The sequence below is a fragment of the Dicentrarchus labrax genome, unplaced genomic scaffold (genome assembly GCF_905237075.1).
Source record: "Dicentrarchus labrax unplaced genomic scaffold, dlabrax2021, whole genome shotgun sequence".
Taxonomy (NCBI): domain Eukaryota; kingdom Metazoa; phylum Chordata; class Actinopteri; family Moronidae; genus Dicentrarchus; species Dicentrarchus labrax.
Window position 1 is genome coordinate 2,251,534 of NW_026136724.1, and position 21,369 is coordinate 2,272,902.

General features: G+C 42.4%; 1 protein-coding gene and 1 non-coding gene across 3 annotated transcripts in view; one reads left to right on the top strand and one right to left on the bottom strand.

Moving 5' to 3' along the window:
- Positions 1–21,369, top strand: part of large1 (LARGE xylosyl- and glucuronyltransferase 1) — a 157,707-nt gene that overhangs the window by 16,441 nt on the left and 119,897 nt on the right. The gene's annotated exons all lie outside the window — the stretch shown is intronic.
- trnay-gua (transfer RNA tyrosine (anticodon GUA)) lies at positions 11,206–11,293 on the bottom strand. The gene is given in 2 exon segments: positions 11,206–11,241; positions 11,257–11,293. It is a non-coding gene; the product is annotated as a tRNA-Tyr (tRNA).

Genomic DNA, 21,369 nt, shown 5'->3' on the forward strand with positions numbered 1-21,369 from the left:
AAAAAGTCCCTCCTTGAGGGTTAGCAGTTTCCCAAAGTATAGTTTGGGGCTGGGGCTTCACGCCACAAAAAATATCTGATTGGTCGTGTACCTGCAGCATTTTATTTCAGCCACCATTTTAAAAAAAAAAAGATTTTTTTGTTCATTGTGCTTCGACACAGTAACATCTATAACGTGTAGTCGCAGTCAAGAATGACACAGAACAGACAGAAGAAAATGGTTTAGTTCCTAGAAAAGTATGTACTGAGACTAAAAGTGCTGGGGTAGAAACAGAGTCTTGTTCTTGGAAGGACATGCTTTGATGATATGACCTGCCGCCGGTGTGTGAGAAGCTGCTACTCTATTGTTTTGCAGCTACATAGCTCTGTGCTAATGAAGAAGAGAGAGGAAAGTTAAAGAAAACAATAGCAGATGTCAGACACATGACAGATGTCATCGCTTAGTGAATCTGTGGAATTTGCCAATCAGGGTGCCACAACTCAGTCACTTGCACCACTGCACCTAAATAATTTTTCATTCACACATTCCCATGCATATGTAGTAAAATGCTGCACTGTAGAGCCCAGCTGTCTTAAATGAGAGCAGTGCTGCAACACTGGCTGGATCAGTTTTGATACTAATGCTTCAGATTGATCATGACATGTATAGTATTCATTTTCTCATCATTTTGTTTGAAGAAGTGGTTTAGAAAAACATGAAAACATGTGCCTGTCCTGTGCACTCTGCTGTAAAGCAGCTGTCTAGTTAAGTTAAATGTTTTAGATGATAGGAATGGCCGTCAGAGCTTGAACAATCACACCACCATTGTAAGAAAGAAAGAAAGAAAGAAAGAAAAGAAATACTCCCATTATAGAGAGAAATAATTACAGTGTTTAATGTGGTTTGACAATATGTTGTTCAGAATTAAATTCAGACAGCGCGGGATTGATCTCTTGCAGACCTTTGTGCCATTGCTAATTAGAAGCAGTATCCTGTGTTTAAGTGGCACCCTCTGCTCTGACAGTCCTGCTCTTCCATGGGGAAGACGCTGATGACACCATTTCTGTTTTTAGTCCCATGCCCTACTTTTTTTCCCACGGTATGTGTTTTGAGGTGTGTTGGGGGGGTTGGGAGAGCGCAGTACAAGGACACTAAAATCATCACTGAGTCATGCTCTACATGTGTAATCCTGCTATTAAAGCTGCAGTAGGTAGTTTAAAAAGAAAGTCTGAGACATTCACATTATAGCCTGACAATAGTACATGGGACAGATAATCTGTGAAAAAAAATCTGGTTCCTCTGGCTCCTCCTAGCGCTACTAATAGTATTTGCAAGAATCCACTGGACCTGAATTTGGTATGGAAGCCGAGAACGGCCATGGATTTTTCTTTTTTTTTAATGCACTGTTATCTTGTGATAACGTCTTTATTATCTCGTTATCTCGATATAACAAAGATTGTTTTCTCGTTATAACAAATTCATTTATTTCATTATCTCAATATAACAAAGATCGTTTTCTCGTGATAACTAATTAATTAATAATGTCAGGAACGGCTTCCAGTCAAGTAAACAAACTAACGTAAAGTGTAACTTACCGGTAGGCTACAGCCAGTGGCTACAGAAGCCGTTCGTGGCAGCTCTTGTAGGTTGAAATCCCGAGAAAACGTGTATATATCGAGATAACGAAATAATTAATTTGTTATCAACGGTGTCCCAGGTACACCCCCCTCCATGCCGTACCCTCCATATCCCTAATGGGCTCTGCATGGCAGGGGCGTCCTTCTCCCTGACTTGGGCCTAAGCCTGACCGCATACCATCTCTCTCTACCTTGCTGCCCAGTTGGGGTCCTTACGCTTGATCCAGAGCCAGTTACTGCTTTTTTCAGCAGCACTTGACATGGACTGGATGGCCTGTTGGAGAGAGCGACCCTTCACCCCTATTTTTCTCAGCAGACTGGTGGTAGATGTGGCAACAAATCCCCTGCATCCTACCTCTACTGGGAAGATGTTGGTCTTCCAGCTGTTCAGGGATGCTTCAGCTGCCAGATTTGAATATTTGTTCTTTTTCCTCTCATAAGCCTCTTCAACCCCATCTTCCCATGGTACTGTTAATTCCACAACATATGCCAGCTTTGTTGTTGGAGACCATAGGACCATGTCTGGCCGGAGTGTCGTAGCCACTATTTCTGGGGGAAACACAAGCTTCTTATCAAGGTCCACTTCCAATTTCCAATTCCGTGCTGATTGCAGGATGCTTGTATCCTTAGGTGTTGTGTAATGCTCTTGATGTTTGCCTGCTGGTACAAAATTTGTGAAGTTGACCTGTCCTGCTGATGTTTGTGGAAGGTTGTTTGTGGTGGTTCGCTTCTGTTCCAGTATTGATGCAAGCTCTCTGAGTACTGGTGGGATCTTCTCCATACCACGCTTTCAGATTTTGGGGGGAGGGTAGCAGATCGTATGTGGCTCTGATAACAAAACTCAGCCGCGCTCCCTCCATCTGCCAGATGTCACGCCAGCTGAGCTTTTTCTTCTCCAGGCCCTCCCAGTTAGTCCATCTCCCTTGCTTGGCCATTGAGGCGGCTTTGGCATATCGCTCTCTCTCCTCTTGTCTCCGGACTTCTTCTATCACTAGCTGTCTCTTCTGCACTGATGTTGCTTTGTGCCACAGGGGAGTTTTTGGAATGAGCCCGAACCCTGCCCTCCCATGCTGTACTTGTCCAACCACATCTCTGAAGTGAAGCGCAGACTTTGTACTCTGACAGCTTCTGATGGAATCCACTTCCTTCCCGCTACCACGCGGGAGGGCGCTGTTTGAGTGACTGCATCCTCGGATTCAGTTAGGGTCATGACGAGCCTTGTTTTGGTGCATTTGAACTCTTCCACGAGCCCTGTGATTGGTAATTCCAACACAAGCTGTGTGCTTATCAGCCATTCCAACTTTTCAACCTTGGTGATGGGGATCTCATACACAGTTAACGGCTACAAGAGTCTTGGGAGTATGCCAAACTGAAAGCACCACAACTTCAGTTTTCCTGGCAACAAGGTCTTGCTGATGTGCTCCATGTACTTGCTGATATCATTTTTTAGTTGTTCAAACTGCTCGGTGTCTTTGAGTTTCGCATCATACTATCTTCCCAAGCTCTTGACTGGCATTTCTGAGACCGTTGGGACAGGAATTCCGCCGACATGAAATCTTTGGTCTGTGACTTGTCCGTTCACGATGCAGATGCTTCTGCACTTACTGGGCTTTAACTTCATCCTCGTGCATTTTATATTTTGATGAAGTTTCTCCTTCTCTCTCTTGGTGCAGGGGACAGTTGTTGTGAGTGTTGTTAGATCATCCGTATAGGCTCGAATTGGTGGTAACCTCTGATTACCTTGTAGTCGTTCTCCTCCCACGACCTACTTCGAGGCTCTGATAATGATCTCCATTGCCATCGTGAAGGCCAATGGGGAGATGGTGCACCCCACCATGATGCCTACTTCCAGCGGTTGCAAACTTGTGGTGAAGCCTGATGTTGTGAGGCAAAACTGTAGATCCTGGAAGTAGTGTTTCACTAGACTTGTGATTGTAGTCGGCACGTGGAAGAAATCAAAGGCAGCCCACAGAAATTAATGAGGGACTGAAGCATAGGCATTGGCCAGATCGAGGAACAAGACGTGGAGATCTTTCCCTTCTTTCTTTGCAGTCTGGATTTTATGCCATATAATGCTGTTATGTTCAAGGCATCCCGAGAAGCCTGCAATGCCAGCCTTTTGGATTGATATGTCAGTGAAGTGGTTTTGTTTTAAATACTGTGTCAGTCGTTCTGCCAACACACTGAAAAAGATCTTGCCTTCAACATTCAGAAGGTTTATCTGGCGGAACTGTTCAATGGTGGTTGAGTTCTTTTCCTTTGGGATGAGCACCCCTCCCACTCTTTGCCAGGCTTTCGGGATGATTTGCTTGTCCCACACCACTCATATTTTTGTACAGGATTTTCAAAATGTCTGGAGAGTTTTTGTAGACACTATACGGTACGCCGTTAGGGCCTGGTGCAGACGCCGATCTTGCCTTTTTCACTGCCTGCTTCACCTCGCTCAGCTTGGGAGGGCTGATATCAAACTGATGTTGTGGGGGTGATATTGGAGGGATGTCAGTGGGGACAACGATTGGTTCATCGTTTTTTTCCTCAGTATAGATGGTTCTCAGATGCTCTTCAACCTGATCTTTTGATGTTTTCAGGGATCCACTCTTCTCCTTTGTTAATTTGCCTTTCACAAACTTAAAAGGGTCTTTATAGAAATCGGTTCTGGCTTTTTCTTTCTTCTTCCGGCGCATCCGTAGGCTTTCTGCTCGGCAGAGTTTTGAGAGCATGTGCTTCAGGTCCTCTTGAAGGAGGTTGATGCCTTCCCTTTCTTCTGCTGTCGCCTCTCTTTCACAAGTTGTTGGATTTCTTGCAGCCAACGGGACTTGGGGGGGGGAGCATGTCTTTCTTTATGACTTGATCCTTCACTCCACATTTCTCCTCTCTGTAGTTATAGATAAAGTCGCCCATCTTCTCCAGCTTATTCTCGGCTGATCCTTTGATGTTTCTTAGGATAAGGCTCAAGTCCGTATTGATGGTTTCCCACTGCTTGCTGTTACACTTCGGCCATTTCACCAACGGCTTACGTCCTTGCATGTTTTCTTTTTTGCGGTGGGTTGGTAGTCTTGGACTGGTGGTTCTGCCTGAAGCTTCCTCCTCATTCCCTGGGGTGCCGATTCTCTGCGAACTGTGGGTTTCTTCCTGCTGCTGAGTTCCATCCGACTGATTTAACCTTCCTCTTGACAGAATCCGGTCAATGCGGGGCCCTGGGTTGGTGGTTTTCAGGCATTTCTTCAGTCCTTGATGTACCATAAGACCATGGGTTGATGTCACTTTCACCCATCCACACACGCAAGTCTGAAGAACATGTCCAGCTGCTGCTTTCTCAAGAAGCTTGCCACTTCCTTCATTCGTTGTCATGTCTATTCCAAGGGTCATTACCGGGAGGTCAGTCTGTGAGTCTTCTTGTGCCCCTGCTCTGGCAGACTCTAGGGGTATTCTTCTTTTTGAATTTTTCGTAGCCAGATAAGGTGGCTCTTGTACCCTAAAGGGTGAAGGAGCCTGCTGCTATGGGTAGCTAGCCCATAACAGCCCGGGGGTCTGTTTCCTCCTGTCAGCTGTCTCTCCATGCTGTCACACCGTCTTTCCCTTGTCGTCAGCTGCACTTTCACAACAGTCACTGGGTTTTCTTCCAGAAGATCAGTAAAGCTAATAGAACTAGATGTTTCAATCCCTTTAGAAGGAAACTCTTGACAGTAGCAGTCGGTGTGGAGTGGTGAAAAGGAGGGTAAGCTATGTCATTGGGGTCATCAGGTGGGCACCCTGCTTCAGCGATGTTTCATTGATTGAAGCAGCACTTGACATGGACTTGATGGCCTGTTGGAGAGAGCGACCCTTCACCCCTATTTTTCTCAGCAGACTGGTGGCAGATGTGGCAACAAATCCCCTGCATCCCACCTCTACTGGGAAGATGTTGGTCTTCTAGCCGTTTTGGGATGCTTCAGCTGCCAGATCGGAATATTTGTTCTTTTTCCTCTCATAAGCCAAAAGTCTACAGTGTGGCAGCTCTGTTTATTTTTCTTCTCATGCAAGATGTGAGACTTAGAGCTGAACAGCTGTTCACTGTCCGTGCTACTGCATGGAGAACATCTGTAATTTTGTGCCAGTGCTGGAAAACTGAGGTGATAATCTTTACAATATCAGACAAAATTGATGTGACACAACGGGTAAACATCACTGATATCTGTAAATGCCATCTTCTTTGTCGATTGTCGGCCAACAAGGCGAATATCCACCAATACCAATGTTCATCCCTAGTAGTAAAAGAAGGCATTCAACAAACTGACTAACAATATAAAAGTGTTGGAGTTGTAACTTTCCCTGTCCTAACGGCTCTACTTGGCTTTTGACAGCAACAGAGAACTTGCAGCCAGAGAGAGATGAGAGAGATGAGGAAGGTGGAAAAAAAAATCACCATGAAGATGAATGTTTCAGTAGAATGCTTTTTTTCCTCTTCTACTTGGCCTCCTGCTCAGAGTCGGACATGATTAATTGCTTCATCTGGGCCACTAAAGGTCTGTGTCCCTCCCAACTAAACAGTAGTTCGTCTTAGAGCTGTTGTATAAAAGTATAGTGCTGCTTTATATGAAAAGAAGCTAAAATGCCAAGTGTAGCTGGAAGAGGTCTGCCATTGAGTGATAACAACCACTTGACTCAGAGAATTGTCTGTCACACGAGTGAGGTTTAAAACGTTTTCTGAGATTTAAGGTGGATCTAGAGGATGCACTGAGTTCAAAGTGGTCACAAGCCATTTCTCTTTGAGTGCACTCTTAGTGAATAGATTGTAGGTCACCATGGTGACAGAAGCTCTGTATATGCCAACATTTAACCTTGAAAGGTGGAGACAAATCCTGTGACAGGAGGGAATTTAACAGATAATTCTGGTTTATCACAACTTTTGAGTATTATTCTTGTAGTTTTGTCCATCATTTCTATCAGATATGACAGCAATAAGGGTATTTCTCAAAATGTCAAAGTTTAACATTTAAAGACCGTTGTTTCCAAAGCACTAGATATTTTCTAATGTAATTGCTAATTGTGTGAATTGATGAGGGGTAGAACTCTTTAAAACATAAAAAAACTGTAAAAAACAAAAACAAATCTCAGAGTTTGCAGGGTAACTTCTTCAATTGTCTTATTTTGTCTGACCAACAGTCCAGAATTCAAAGAGATTCATTATACTGTGATATAAAACCGAGAAAAGCTGTGAAGTCTCACATTTTAGAAGCTGGAACCTTTAAAAACTGAACTTTCTGTCCATTGACTAATTCAGTTCAGGTTATCTCAGGACACTTTTCAGAGTAAGTCTAGACCGAACTCTTTAAAACATTATTTACAGAGACCCAACAGTACCACCATGAGCAAGCACTTGGCGACAAGGGCAAGGAAAAACTGCCTGTTGAAAGGCAGAAACCTAGGACAGATCCTTCGGCTCTAGGTGTGTGAGAGAGAGAGAGAGAGAGAGAGAGAGAGAGAGAGAGAGAGAGAGAGAGAGAGAGAGAGAGAGAGAGAGAGAGAGAGAGAGAGAGAGAGAGAGAGAGAGAGAGAGAGAGAGAGAGAGAGAAAAAAAAAAAAAAAGAGAGAGAGAGAGAGAGAGAGAGAGAGAGAGAGAGACTTCTACATATTTACGATGCAACCAGAAATGCTTTGGTCCATCTGAGTTTAGGAAGTTCTCCAGCAGTCATCTACCATTGTCTAAATAGAAAATGAACTTAATTCTCTGGAACATGGTGTACCCAAATAAACTGCCCTCACTTTTCAACTCTGTTAAGGCTCTATTTGGCCTCTATTTTGTATTTGGTCTAATTAAAACTGTGAAAATAACACCCAAGTCCTTATAATAATGAATTACACTTTAATTCCTGAGCATTTTGTTTGTAAGATAACAGTTTGTGGTAAACCATGGTATGGGTGGTTGAGCGAGGAGCCCTCTTTAAATTATTCCGCTAATCATCATGACTCAAGGTGTCTTTTTGTATTGGGTTTTAGGTAATGTGAAATCTTATTACTGCATCAGGAACAGCTCCCAAGTGGACCTCCTCAGCACAGTTAGCTGATTTACATGAGAAGCAGTTGGTGCCCAACGTGCTCTATACTTTGCTGTGGTGGATTTGTGTGAATTTCATCTCTAAATGCTTTTATGTGCTTCTAAAGCTCTAACAGCATACAGACTATAGAGCCTCCTTTGCATGGCAGTGCACACGTCCCTCCCTACTATAACAGAATACTAATGAGTGTACAGCTAAGGTAACATAATGAAATGGAAGGCAACTCCTCCTTCACAATCAATATATTTTTTTCCTCTCTGTGGGTAAGACAGGAGCCATTTAGTCCACAGTACACGCTGTACTCCTGTCAGGATAATGGGGATTGTTTTGACCTGTGGCCACTCTTGATTATCATGTTGAGAGAGAGCCCTCCAATGCTGGCCTCCATAGAACAGAGGCTCCTCATCTTTGTACTTCTGCCCAACTGCGTGGCTGTAATATGTGACTCAGAAATGATGTGTTCTCATCACTTCTTGTTATATTAAGCCCTAAACAACTAAAGGAAAGTTGGGCCTCTTCTGTTCTTCTCAGCTGTTCTGGATGGAGTCAATGCTGGAGTGCAGTTTCTGGCTCTGGTGTCCACTGGAGAGTTTAGAATGCTGGCAGAGAACCATGCCTCAGTGTGAGGAAGCCAACAGAACCACATCATCTGCAAAGAGCAGCAATTTTGATTGGTCCCTAAACCGGATACTCTCCCCTCCCCTGACTGCACCTTGAGATCCTATCAATGAAAATCACACACTTGTCTGTGACAAGCACCCTCTGAAAACATGTTCCACTTCTTGTAGTACACAGACACAGACACAGCTCGCACTCAGGTTATATATAAGGACTGGATGCTCAGAAGGCCTTGCGACTTTCCCGACACTGGGTTTTGGGAACCACTAGGCTAGGGGTTAACAGGCCATCAAAGTCTGGCTGGGTGCCTTTTGGTGCACATAATTTTTCCATCTCTCTCTCCCCCAATTTTGTAATGTCTTAAATTTCAACTCCATAATAAAGTTTTGGACAGTCATAAAAAAGAGAAATGTTGATGGGCATTTGTTTTAAATAGACTAAACAATCAATTGATAAAATAAATAAATAAGTAAAATAATACAAGCAAAAAATACTTTAGGAAGAATTTGTATATTATATATATTGAGCAAAACCATATTACACAATCATCACAATAATTGTCAATTGGCACTACTTTAAGGATAGACTGTTTTAACAGATATACATTAGCGGGTAAAGGGTGAAGGTCCATTCTGTAGCCTTCTGACTTCATGTGATCACTTTTGGTTTCACTATACTGTAAGAGGTAATTTCAGAAATTAGTCAAAATTATGAATGAATCAAGAAATCTCTGATCCAGTGGGTCAGAAAGATAATTACCAATCTTCACTACCTGACAATTTCCAATGCTGTTGGTCTCTAGCGCTGCCAGTATGTCTTCCCATCACTCCACACACTAATACTACTTTCACAAAAAGGATAGGCATGTCTGCTGTATTGTGAGGCCAAAAATAATTATTGTCTAAGCTGTTCTATTTATAATGTTCCCACATCATCTGTTTTTACATAATTAACATCATCCACTTATTAATTTCTAAATGGCTATATAGAGATTAAAGGTTAGTCCCAACTACACAACGCTCACAAATAAGCCATAATTGTTTTAAGGTGAGCGGCTGCTGGATATCTCTGGACTGTTTATTGTGCGCTCTAATACATAAACCTTTTCCTGTTAATTTCCTCGCGAGTACTTTTTTGTGAGAAGATTACTTCCCTGGCAAGACAACGCAGACTGCAGTAAATATTTAGTGTTTTAGAGTGGCCTCGAACAAAGATAATCACATCTCAGTCTTTAAGACTAGGCTTGACTTTACTTTTTCACATAATGGACTAGCAAACCCATTCTCAAAACTGCAAACTGTGTCTCAGACATGACAAGTATTCAAAACTCCAGGCCATTTCAGGCAGGGTTAGGTTTTGATCATTGGTCAAGTATAGTGACATTAGAATTGTGAACAGAAGGACCTTGACTATATGGGAAAGTGGAAGTGAAAGAAAAAAGAAGAACACGAGGAAAAGGCGGACATTCACCCACACACTAATAAAGGCTGAACCTGAGAGAACAGATCTTCTTGAACTTACGCCAAAACTTCATTTAAGGTTAGGTCACTAAAACTACTCTATCAATGTAAGAAAAATATCAAGGTTCAGGTTAAAATACCTGCTTGGTTGAGGCTGGGGAACAGTTGAGGTCATGATTAAAAGAAACTAACACTGACTGTTGGTTCTGGAAAAGAACAGCAGTGTCCAATGTCAGTGTCTGATGCTTTGTTGACCTACCCAACTAAACCTTGTCCTTGCAAAGTTCTGAGGCTACCTCCACCTTTGCTCCTGACAGACATGAATCATAACTCACACAGAAGTTAGAGATTGTTTATCAGTTATATATATGATAAATTAGGCCTTTGAACAAACCACAGAACCTGTACTTTTACTTGGAAGGACAGACCCAAGGAAATCAACACAGCATACTCAGAACAGTTGGTGACTATTTCACCAGTAGAAAGTAGTCCCACTGACTGTTTACGTGCACAGACTTCTTTGACCATGAAAACAACTCTTGAAAAGGTTGGAGTTGTATTGTTGGTGCATATCCAAAAACCTGATATCCAAGTCTTTTATGTTATATTTATTATATTTTATGTTATACGATAGTTAAAAGTAGGTGTGATTCTGCTTCCAGAGAACATTCAAAACTAGCAATTTGGGGTTCAGTCTTGCTCAACATCACTTTGAAATGCAGCAGGAAGACCCAGTGATTGAACCCCCAACCTTCTGCTAAGTGGATGACTCTAACTCCTGAGCTACAACTGCCCCAAATAAGATGCTTATTCCGAAAGCACGATAGATCGATAGATACTTTATTAATCCCCTATTGGAAAAATTGTTCTGCAGTAAGACTACCGTGGCTACTGGCAGCACACAAACTCCCAGACCGGATAGTTTAGTTCACGTAACTTTATTTCTCGCTGTGTTGCCAACACAGGCGACACACAATCACACTTTTTTCTCTCAGGCTCTAGCGTCTCCGGCCCCAGGTCCAGCACACTACTGCAAGATAAAGGTAGAGTGATTAGGCAATGATTAGCAGCTGAGGTAATCAACTCACCTGGTGCTGCTCTCACAAGCCTTCCCCACACCTCTCTCTCCTGCAGCTGAGTGCAAACAACACCCACCTCCACATGTTCTTTTCACTCTTTTTTATTTTATACACACACAGGCTGAAATACACACTTCATTTACTTGTGGACATGCAAACAGGGAGAGAGATGGTGGAGTGATGGGCTTCCACATTAGCAGCGCCCCATGAACAGTTTTTTGGGGTTAGGTTGCATTGCTCAAGGGCACCTCGGCAGTGCACAGGAGGTGAAACTGGCACCTCTCCAGCTACCAGTCCACACTCTGTATTGTGGTCTGTGCGACTTGAAACGGTGACCCTCCGGTTCACAAGCCAAGTCCCTACACACTGAGCTACTGCCGCCCACAAAAGTTTCTCCTTTGAGCCAGATTTGAACCAGCGACCTAAGGATTTCAACCTAATGCCACTACAGTCCTCCGCTCTACCAACTGAGCTATCGAAGGGAGCTGACATGTAATGTATATGTCCACAGAATGCTCCTAAAACCTGAATAATATTAGTACATCACACGTCCTAATCAGAAAATGCTCCATTTGGACAATAAGGACTAATTGAAGTTCCAAAAGGAGTATGTTGTTACATTACCCTTATCAAATGTGAAATATTGTCATACCCTACAAAGGAAATTCAATTTTCCTCTATTTTGGGGGATTGGAACAGAAACCCCATGGACATATACAGTGGGTACAGAAAGTATTCAGACCCCTTTAAATTTTTCACTCTTTGTTTCATTGCAGCCATTTGCTAAAATCAAAAAAGTTCATTTTATTTCTCATTAATGTACACTCAGCACCCCATCTTGACAGAAAAAAACTGAAATATCACATGGTCATAAGTATTCAGACCCTTTGCTCAGTATTGAGTAGAAGCACCCTTTTGAGCTACTACAGCCATGAGTCTTCTTGGAATGATGCAACAGGTTTTTCACACCTGGATTTGGGGATCCTCTGCCATTCTTCCTTGCAGATCCTCTCCAGTTCTGTCAGGTTGGATGGTGAACGTTGGTGGACAGCCATTTTCAGATCTCTCCAGAGATGCTCAATTGGGTTTAGGTCAGGGCTCTGGCTGGGCCAGTCAAGAATGGTCACAGAGTTGTTCCGAAGCCACTCCTTTGCTATTTTAGCTGTGTGCTTAGGGTTATTGTCTTGTTGGAAGGTGAACCTTCGGCCCAGTCTGAGGTCCTGAGCACTCTGGAAGAGGTTTTCTTCCAGGATATGTCTGTACTTGGCCGCATTCATCTTTCCTTCAATTGAAACCAGTCGTCCTGTCCCTGCAGCTGAAAAACACCCCCATAGCCTGATGCTGCCACCACCATGTTTCACTGTTGGGATTGTATTGGGCAGGTGATGAGCAGTGCCTGGTTTTCTCCACACATACCGCTTAGAATTAACGCCAAAAAGTTCAATCTTGGTCTCATCAGACCAGAGAATCTTATTTCTCATAGTCTGGGAGTCCTTCATGTGTTTTTTGGCAAACTCGGGCTTTCATATGTCTTGCACTGAGGAGAGGCTTCCGTCGGGCCACTCTGCCATAAAGCCCCGGCTGGTGCAGGGCTGCAGTGATAGTTGACTTTGTGGAACTTTCTCCCATCTCCCTACTGCATCTCTGGAGCTCAGCCACAGTGATCTTTGGGTTCTTCTTTACCTCTCTCACCAAGGCTCTTCTCCCACGATTGCTCAGTTTGGCTGGACGGCCAGGTCTAGGAAGAGTTCTGGTCGTCCCAAACTTCTTCCATTTAAGGATTATGGAGGCCACTGTGCTCTTAGGAACCTTGAGTGCTGCAGAAATTCTTTTGTAACCTTGGCCAGATCTGTGCCTTGCCACAATTCTGTCTCTGAGCTCCTTGGGCAGTTCCTTCGACCTCATGATTCTCATTTGCTCTGACATGCACTGTGAGCTGTAAGGTCTTATTTAGACAGGTGTGTGCCTTTCCTAATCAAGTCCAATCAGTTTAATTAAACACAGCTAGACTCCAATGAAGGAGCAGGACCATCTCAAGGAGGATCAGAAGAAATGGACAGCATGTGAGTTAAATATGAGTGTCACAGCAAAGGGTCTGAATACTTATGAACATGTGATATTTCAGTTTTTCTTTTTTAATAAATTTGCAAAAATTTCTACATTTCTGTTTTTTTCTGTCAAGATGGGGTGCTGAGTGTACATTAATGAGAAATAAAATGAACTTTTTTGATTTTAGCAAATGGCTGCAATGAAACAAAGAGTGAAAATTTTAAAGGGGTCTGAATACTTTCCGTACCCACTGTATCTCAAAACCTGGACGCATAGAATCAAAAGTATATACAAGGATAGAGTGACAGTCAGTGAAAATATGTATTTTTGTAATTTGGATGAATGGACTTTTATAACATGCTTAGCCTTGGTCTGTTCCCATAAATAATGTATAAATGAAGGTGGCAGTTGTGATGCATACTACACTATAGTTTTGAATTTGAATTGTGTTCATGTGAGGTACCTTTGTCCATTACAAGTCTCTGTTTGATATGTTTTCATTTCATCTGCAGACTATTTCTAACCTCTGTAAATCTAGCTTCTTAGAGCATTTCCCAGCTCTACTGCAGTGCCTTCTTTCACAGAGAACAATTCAATCAGACTTTCTCAGCATGTTTCCCCATTGCCTTTTTCAACCAATAAACCACTGCTCCCGTAATCATTGCTCATCACTTTTAGTGTCAACACACAGCAATTTACTATTGAGCTGTGGATATAAAATTCCATTTTCTATTAACTTACTGTTGAGCCATGAGGGAAGGCTCACTATTGACATCTCTAGCAACGACTATAAATTTGAAGCCAGTCTATGGATATCACATTACTTTTTGTACTGGGCAAGATTAAATAAGATTGGTTGTGATTCGTAGCTCATCTCCCTCTTAGATTATAAATGTTTGTGAGTTTTAGGGAGGATTGGAGCTTTTATGGCGCAAGTTAGAATGCAGTGGCTGAGGGAGTGGCTTTGTTAATTTGGATGGCCAACCGGAGGGAGAGTTGTAGACAGTTTCTGATAGAAGGTTGAAGTAAAGAAGCCAACATTACTGTGTTGGTGTCTTACTTTTAAATCTGTGTAATAACACTTTTACTAGAAAGCTGTCCCGGCAATCTTGTAAACCCTGATCTTGTAAAAATATTGAAAATTCCATTGAAAGAAAGGTTACAATTTCAGAAACCCAAACCTTTTTCAATTAAATTATTAACCAGATGGCCAGACTTCTCTACCCTTGTAAATCACAGAAACGGTTTAGAAGCTGTCCAACAACGACAATCGGAAAGCTAAAACCTTATGCTGCAGCTGCATGAATTTCATTTGACTTAAATAAATAACCATTAAATACTCTAAAACCAAACTGTCTGAGCAGAATGCTAAAGATTTTACTTTTACAAATTCAGTTTTCGATTTTTATTAAATGGTGCATGTCATCTGATAACAATGCAAATTGAATGAAATTATGTCGTGGGGGCACAAAATTAAACATTTTCCCAAAGCCTATGTCACAAAAAATTTCTGATCATAGTGATCGCAAACATCTCTGCTCACTGCACTAATCGTGGCGGGGACGATTAGTCCTGTGGTTTCTCAAACTTTTTTCTTTCATTTTACATTTTTTTTCTGCCAAGTACCCCCTGACAAGCGCAAAACATTTTTGGTATATTAAAAAGGCCTATATAAAGAAGTAGCACTGCGGCATCAATGTCTTTATTAAGAAAAATACTTTCTTTATTTAGTGATGGAATCTAAATGTTTAGAATCATTAAATTTAATCCTTTTTTTGTCATCATGCAATAATACTAGGCTTTGCAATTGCATTGAACTGCGACCGTTGCGCTTTCACTTCAGTGAAAAATACCCCGCACTCAGAGTACCCCTAGGGGTACACGTAACCCCACTTGAGAAACACATTAGTCTATATAAAATGTAACGTCCAAATTGTAATGCCCAATAACACCTAATTATTCAGTCACTGGTCAATTTGAGAAGCTAAACGACTAATTCACACACTTACTCAGAAGACTAAAATGTTTTCAAAAACTTGACAAAAGGATAGCTTGTCCACACTCACTGTTTAAATGTTGCTTATTATAATGCACACGTCATTATATAATAATTACAATTATTAGGGACCGAGCCAGCAACCGCTGGAGGTCCCTATTGTTTTTGCTCGATTTCTTACCTATTATTTTTAGGCCACTTCGACTGCGTTTTTGCCCCCCTGAACATATACGAAAACTAAATTTTATTTGGCAAAGTTGTCAGGCCTGGTAAAAAATGTGATATTCTATGCGTCTTTTTCGGGTCGGCCACTAGGTGGCGCTACTATTTAGGAAAGTATTTTCACTTTTTGGTTACTTAATAACTTTTGCATATTTTGTCGCACATTCAAAAAACTTATATCCACGCGTTCGGTGAATGGAGCTGAATCTCTCCATATAGACCCCGCCTACTTCCGCCTATAATTTTTTTTCGTTAGAGTGCTAAATGTCCTTAAAGTACCTTTTCGTGGTCCTCCTACATGCTTTGTCCGATTCGCACGAAATCTTTCACCTAGCACCTGGGGACCACCCTGGCAAAAAGACTTATTTGAACATTTTTTAAATTTCAAAAAATAAGCGCGCTATAAAATTAAGACTTCCTGTAGATTTTTCGTCAAAAAAGGGGACCATTTCTCAATATTGGTATGTCCGATTGACATCAAACTTGGGTGCATAGTTCCTCATGTCCTCCTTAGGCACCGTGCACAATTTCAGACCATCACCACTAGGTGGCGCTCTTTAAAATGAAGAAGTTTATATCTCTGCAACGGCACGTGTGATTAAGATGAAACTTGGTACGATGCTTCCCCATGGCTCCCTGAGGCTCACTTAAAAAGGACAAAAAAAATACGCCACTAGGTGGCGCTCTTTTGGCATGATAAATCACTGTGCAGAGACCGTAATAGTTATGAATATGAATATGAAATTCACAGGGCACGTGTAGAGTAGTGCCTGAAGCTCACATACCAAAGATCGTGTTTGTCGTTTAAGTAGCGCCCCCTACAGGATAAAAAAACAGCAGCCCCGGGGGCCACGTTTCACCGATATGTACGAAACTTGGTAGGCACGTGTAACATGCCGGGACGTACAAAAAAGCCTCTTGGACCCATACCCGAAACCCCACAGGAAGTCGGCCATTTTGATTTAAAGTTTCACTTTCGGCGAACTTTTCGCATTGTATTTGAACGAACTCCTCCTAGGGAATTTATTGGATCTACTTCAAAATTGGTCAGTACAGTCAAAAAATGGTGCTGATAAAAAGTTGTGCTATTTGTGACTGTACGTTAAAGGGCGTGTCCGTGGCGTGCCTTCAAAGTTGGCCAGGTTGAATCGAATGTCAAACTGTGATGCCATTTCCTGCATTTTGCAATGATTTTTAGTGTTTTTTGCATTGTATTTGAACGAACTCCTCCTAGAGAATTTATCAGATCTACTTCAAAATTAGTCAGTACAGTCAAAAAATGGTGCTGATTAAAAGTTGTGCTATTTGTGACTGTACGTTAAAGGGCGTGTCCGTGGCGTTCCCTCAAAGTTGGCCAGGTTGAATCGAATGTCAAACTGTGATGCTATTTCCAGCATTTAAGGGCTTCTGTTTTAACTAACTTCTCCTATAGATTTTATCAGATTGACTTCAAATTCGATCACTTCAATCTACACACATTGGTTATCAAAAGTTGTGGTATTTGTGACTGTATGTTTAACCGTGTGCCCGTGACGACGTGTCGAATTCCACCGATTGGCCATCAAACAGATAGTACTCATATCTTCAGTGTACAGTCCCACCCTGAACATGTCCTCATAACTTCAGTGTACATGATCCAATCTCAATGAAACTTCACGTGTTTGATAACAGTCCCACCCTGAACACGTCTACATGACAATATTCAGACATAGTGATAGCGCCACATACTGGTAACAGGATGATCAGATCCACCTGAAATTTACTTATAAAATGCAAAACACATTGTTGATGATATGTGTTGACTGTGGTGAGGGGGCGTGTCTGTGGGGTGGCGGGAAATTTTGATGGACTGCCACAAAACACGAATTCGCTATTACTTGAGTGTACATTGTCCAATCGGCTCCACACTTCAAATGCTTGATAACAGTCCCGCCCTGAACTTGTCTACATGACAATATTCAGACATAGTGATAGCACCACCTACTGGCAATAGGAAGTAAGCGCTGCGTGGCGATTTTGAGCTGAGTTACGTGAAATGACTGTGCCGGTGACGACTTGTCGAATTCAGCCGATTGGCCATAAAACAGCACTCCATAACTTCAGTGTGCAATGTCCAATCTCCAATAAACTTCATATATTCTGTAACAGTCTCGCCCTGAACACGTCCTCATAACTTCAGCGTACATGGTCCAATCTCAATGAAACCTCACGTGTGTTATAACAGTCCCGCCCTGAACTTGTCTACATGACAATATTAAGACATAGAGATAGCGCCACCTACTGGCAACAGGAAGTAAGTGCTGCGTGGTGATTTTGAGCTGATTTATGTGAAATTTCATGTTTTGGTACGCACGTGTACGATGGCACATGACGCGGCCGCAGCACGCCCCGAGTTGCGTGGAGTGCGAGGTCCCGCTCAACGCTTCTTGCAGCTTTAATATTCTTATTATAATCACACGTGTAATATACATGTCGGTCCACCGTATTTATAATAATAAACTAGCCAAGAACATGCTGATGTTCAAACAGATAACACTGTATTTGATCAGTCTCATTCAATTTTGCCTTCTGGATTAATAACACTAATCTGACAAACCATAAGGTTTTGCAGCACTGTCAACTGGTGAAAAGTCAGTGCTCACACAAGACTGTAGAGTCATAAAAAACCTTGAAACATGCACATACTCCAAAAACTGTCCATCTGTCAGAGTTTGATAAAAGAGAGGAGGTTGCCATCAACCACAGCTTAAGAACACAGAGGCCTTAGTAGGAATGATTATTTTAGCATCACAATTAAAATTTTCACTGAAAAACTATTAAAATTATGATGATGTGACATGTTTTCTTAAATCTAGAGAACAAGAAGTAGGCAAGGGAGTCAGTACTACAGTATTTCATTATAATGCTGTTTGTCGCACACTTTATAAAAAAATTGCAGCTTCTGCAGTTTGGATATTGTACTTGGCCATATTGTGGTATCAATACTATTTTGATTAATTGTGCAGCCAAGTTGCACAACCTGACTATTATCAGTTGTGCCATTTGACAACATTAGTAATGACAGGAAATATGCTGAATAATTGCATTTTTATTTTAAATACAAACAAAAAATGTTTTACTCAACATTCTCTATATTACATTTGTACATTAAATTACATTTATTTAGCTGATGCTTTATCCAAAGCACTTACAGTGCATTCAACCACTTGGATACAAGCCTAAAACTGCAAGAATCATGCAAGTAAGTCAACTTTATTAAATATGCTGCTTCAAGTGCTAAATTTAAAAATAATATATAGTCTGAACTCTTGAGTTTTTTAGTCTGCCACGGAAGATACTCAGAGTTGCTGTCCTGGTATCAATGTGGAGCTCATTCCACTATGGTGAAGCCAGGACAGCAAACAGCCTGGATTTTGCTGAGTGGTTAGGTGGTAGTGATAGATTATTTGGCATTTTGAGATAATCTGCATTGGCCGAAGTCTGTGCCAGTGAAGCCGATAAACCAAAAATATCTACCTGAATTTGCTGAATAGAACAGAATTATGAATTATCATGAATTTTCTTTGTTTTGATATTGGCATTCTATATCGGCCATCGGCAGCCCTGCTCTCTATATATTGGCATCAGCCATTGAAAAACCCATATTATTCAACCACTAGTAGGTGGGCCCTCAGTGTGTGGAGGGGGTCTAGTAACTGGAGGGTTGCTGGTTGGATTTGCAGCTTACCTGTGTCCAGTCAAAGTGTCTTTGGGCAAGATACTGAACCACAAATTGCTGTGTGTGTGTGTGTGTGTGTGTGTGTGTGTGCTTAGTATCATCATGTGCGCTTTGGATATGAATGGCTGTATCAACTGATGGCACCATGGAACATGGAATATTCCTCTCCAATGTGCATTCACTGTGCAGTAAAATGGACGAACTTAAGCTACTTCTGGGGAAAAACAGAGACTTTTTATCTGATCTTCTGATTAATGCTTCACCAAGACGAGGCTGTGTGGATCAATACCGGACTCTGAGCTGCAGCTGGCAGGCTTCCAACTCTTCAGAGCGGATCGTGACACAGAACTCTCCGGCAAAACAAAGGGTGGAGGTATCTGTACAGTAGCTGGTGTAACGATGTGACAGTGATCCAACAGCACTGCTCTTCTACTCCGGAATCTTTCTTCATAAACTGTAAACCTTTTTACTTCCCCCGCGTGTTCGTGTCATTTATTCTGGTCGGTGTTTACGTTACACCGCAAGCCAATGTGCAGGACGCACAGCACATGTTCGGCGACCAGATTCTGTGTGTGGAGCGGACTAACCCAGACTCTTTAGTTATTGTCCTTGGTGACTTTAACAAAGGAAACCTCAGCCACGAACTCCCCAAATACAAACAGTTTATTAAATGCCCGACCAGAGAGGAGAACACATTGGATCACTGTTACACTACAGTCAGCAGAGCTGAATGTCATCGTTCATCTGATTCCTACATACAGGCAGAAATTAAAGCTCTGTTAACCTGTTGTAAGGACATCAAAGCAGTGGACCACTGTAGCTGCAGAGGATCTTCTGGCGTGTTTGGACTCTACTGACTGGGATGTGTTCAGGACTGCTACCAACAGTCTGGATGAGTACACAGAGGCTGTGACGTCATAAATCAGCTTCTGTGAGGACTGCTGTGTACCATCACGCACCAGGGTGAGTTATAACAATGACGAACCCTGGTTCACAGCCAAACGGCTGCAGAAGGAGCAAGTGTTCAGGAGTGGGGACAGGGACAGGTTTATGGAGCCAAAGTACAAGTTTAGCAAGGCAGTGAGACAAGCTAAACGACAGAGAAACTCAAACATCAGTTCTCAGCCAATGACTCTGGTTCTGCCTTGAAGGGGCTTAGACAGATAACCAACTACAAACCTAATACCCCGCACTCCATCAACGTCTTGCGCCTAGCAAACGAGCTGAATGAGTTCTACTGTCGCTTCGACAGACAAAGGAGCAGTCCTGACACCATGCCCTGTGACACCCCTCACCAGTCCCACCTCACCAGTTCCCCTTCCCCCGGCTCAGGGTTAGGGTTAGAACAACCTGGAGCTAAACGCTCTGAAAACAGTTGAGATGGTTGTGCAGGCCCACCCGCCCCCATCATCCTGTGTGACTCCCCAGTTGACTCTGTGGAGTCCTTCCGCTTCCTGGGTACCATCATTACCCAGGACCTCAAGTGGGAGCTGAACATCAGCTCCCTCACCAACAAGGAAAGCAGAGGATGTACTTCCTGCGGCAGCTGGGGAAGTTCAACCTGCCAAAGACGATGATGGTGCACTTCTACACCTACATCATCGAGTCCATCCTCACTTCTTCCATCACCATCTGGTACGCTGCTGCCACTGCCAAGGACAAGGGCAGACTGCAGTGTATCATTCGATCTGCTGAGAAGGTGATTGGCTGCAATCTGCCATCCCTCAAGGACCTGTACGCCTCTAGGACCCTGAGGCGTGCAGGCAAGATTGTGGCTGACCCCTCCCACCCCTGACACAAACTCTTTGAAACACTCACACTCTCTCTCACTCTCACTCTCACACTCACTCTCACACTCACTCACTCTCACACACCCCAACTGGTCGAGACAGACGACCACCCACCTAGAGCTGGAGGATCTGTCCTAGGTTTCTGCCTTTTAACAGGCAGTTTTTCCTTGCCCTTGTCGCCAAGTATTTGCTCATGGTGGTACTGTTGGGTCTCTGTAAATAATGTTATAAAGAGTTCGGTCTAGACTTGCTCTATTTTATAAGTGTCCTGAGATAACTTCTGTTATGAATTGGCGCCATACAAATAAAATTGAATTGAATTCCCTCTGGTAGGAGGCTGCGGTCCATCAGTTTATCACTGTGTGCAGCTGGCCTCATTACCAAGGCCCGGAAACCCCATTGACACTGACTCTTATACCCACCCTCATTACATTATTGCACTCCCGTTTTCTGTACAGTTTTCTTATCTTTATTTATTTATATTTTAAAAGTACTCTATTCTTGTGTATATTTTTGTGTGATTTGTATATTTTATGCACCAATTCACCAAGACAAATTCCTCTTATGTGTAAAAACTTACTTGGCAATAAACCTAATTCTGATTCTGATTTAGATTCTGATGTCACATCTTAGCAATGATAGCTCACAAAGGCCAGAAAATATCCTTTACTCTGCTGCTGCTCTTCAGTCTGAGCTCCTTCAACCTCCTTGCTACATAATGCATCCCTGCACAACTGGATCTGCTTACTCGGTGGTCTGACACCTCACTTGAATATGGTAATA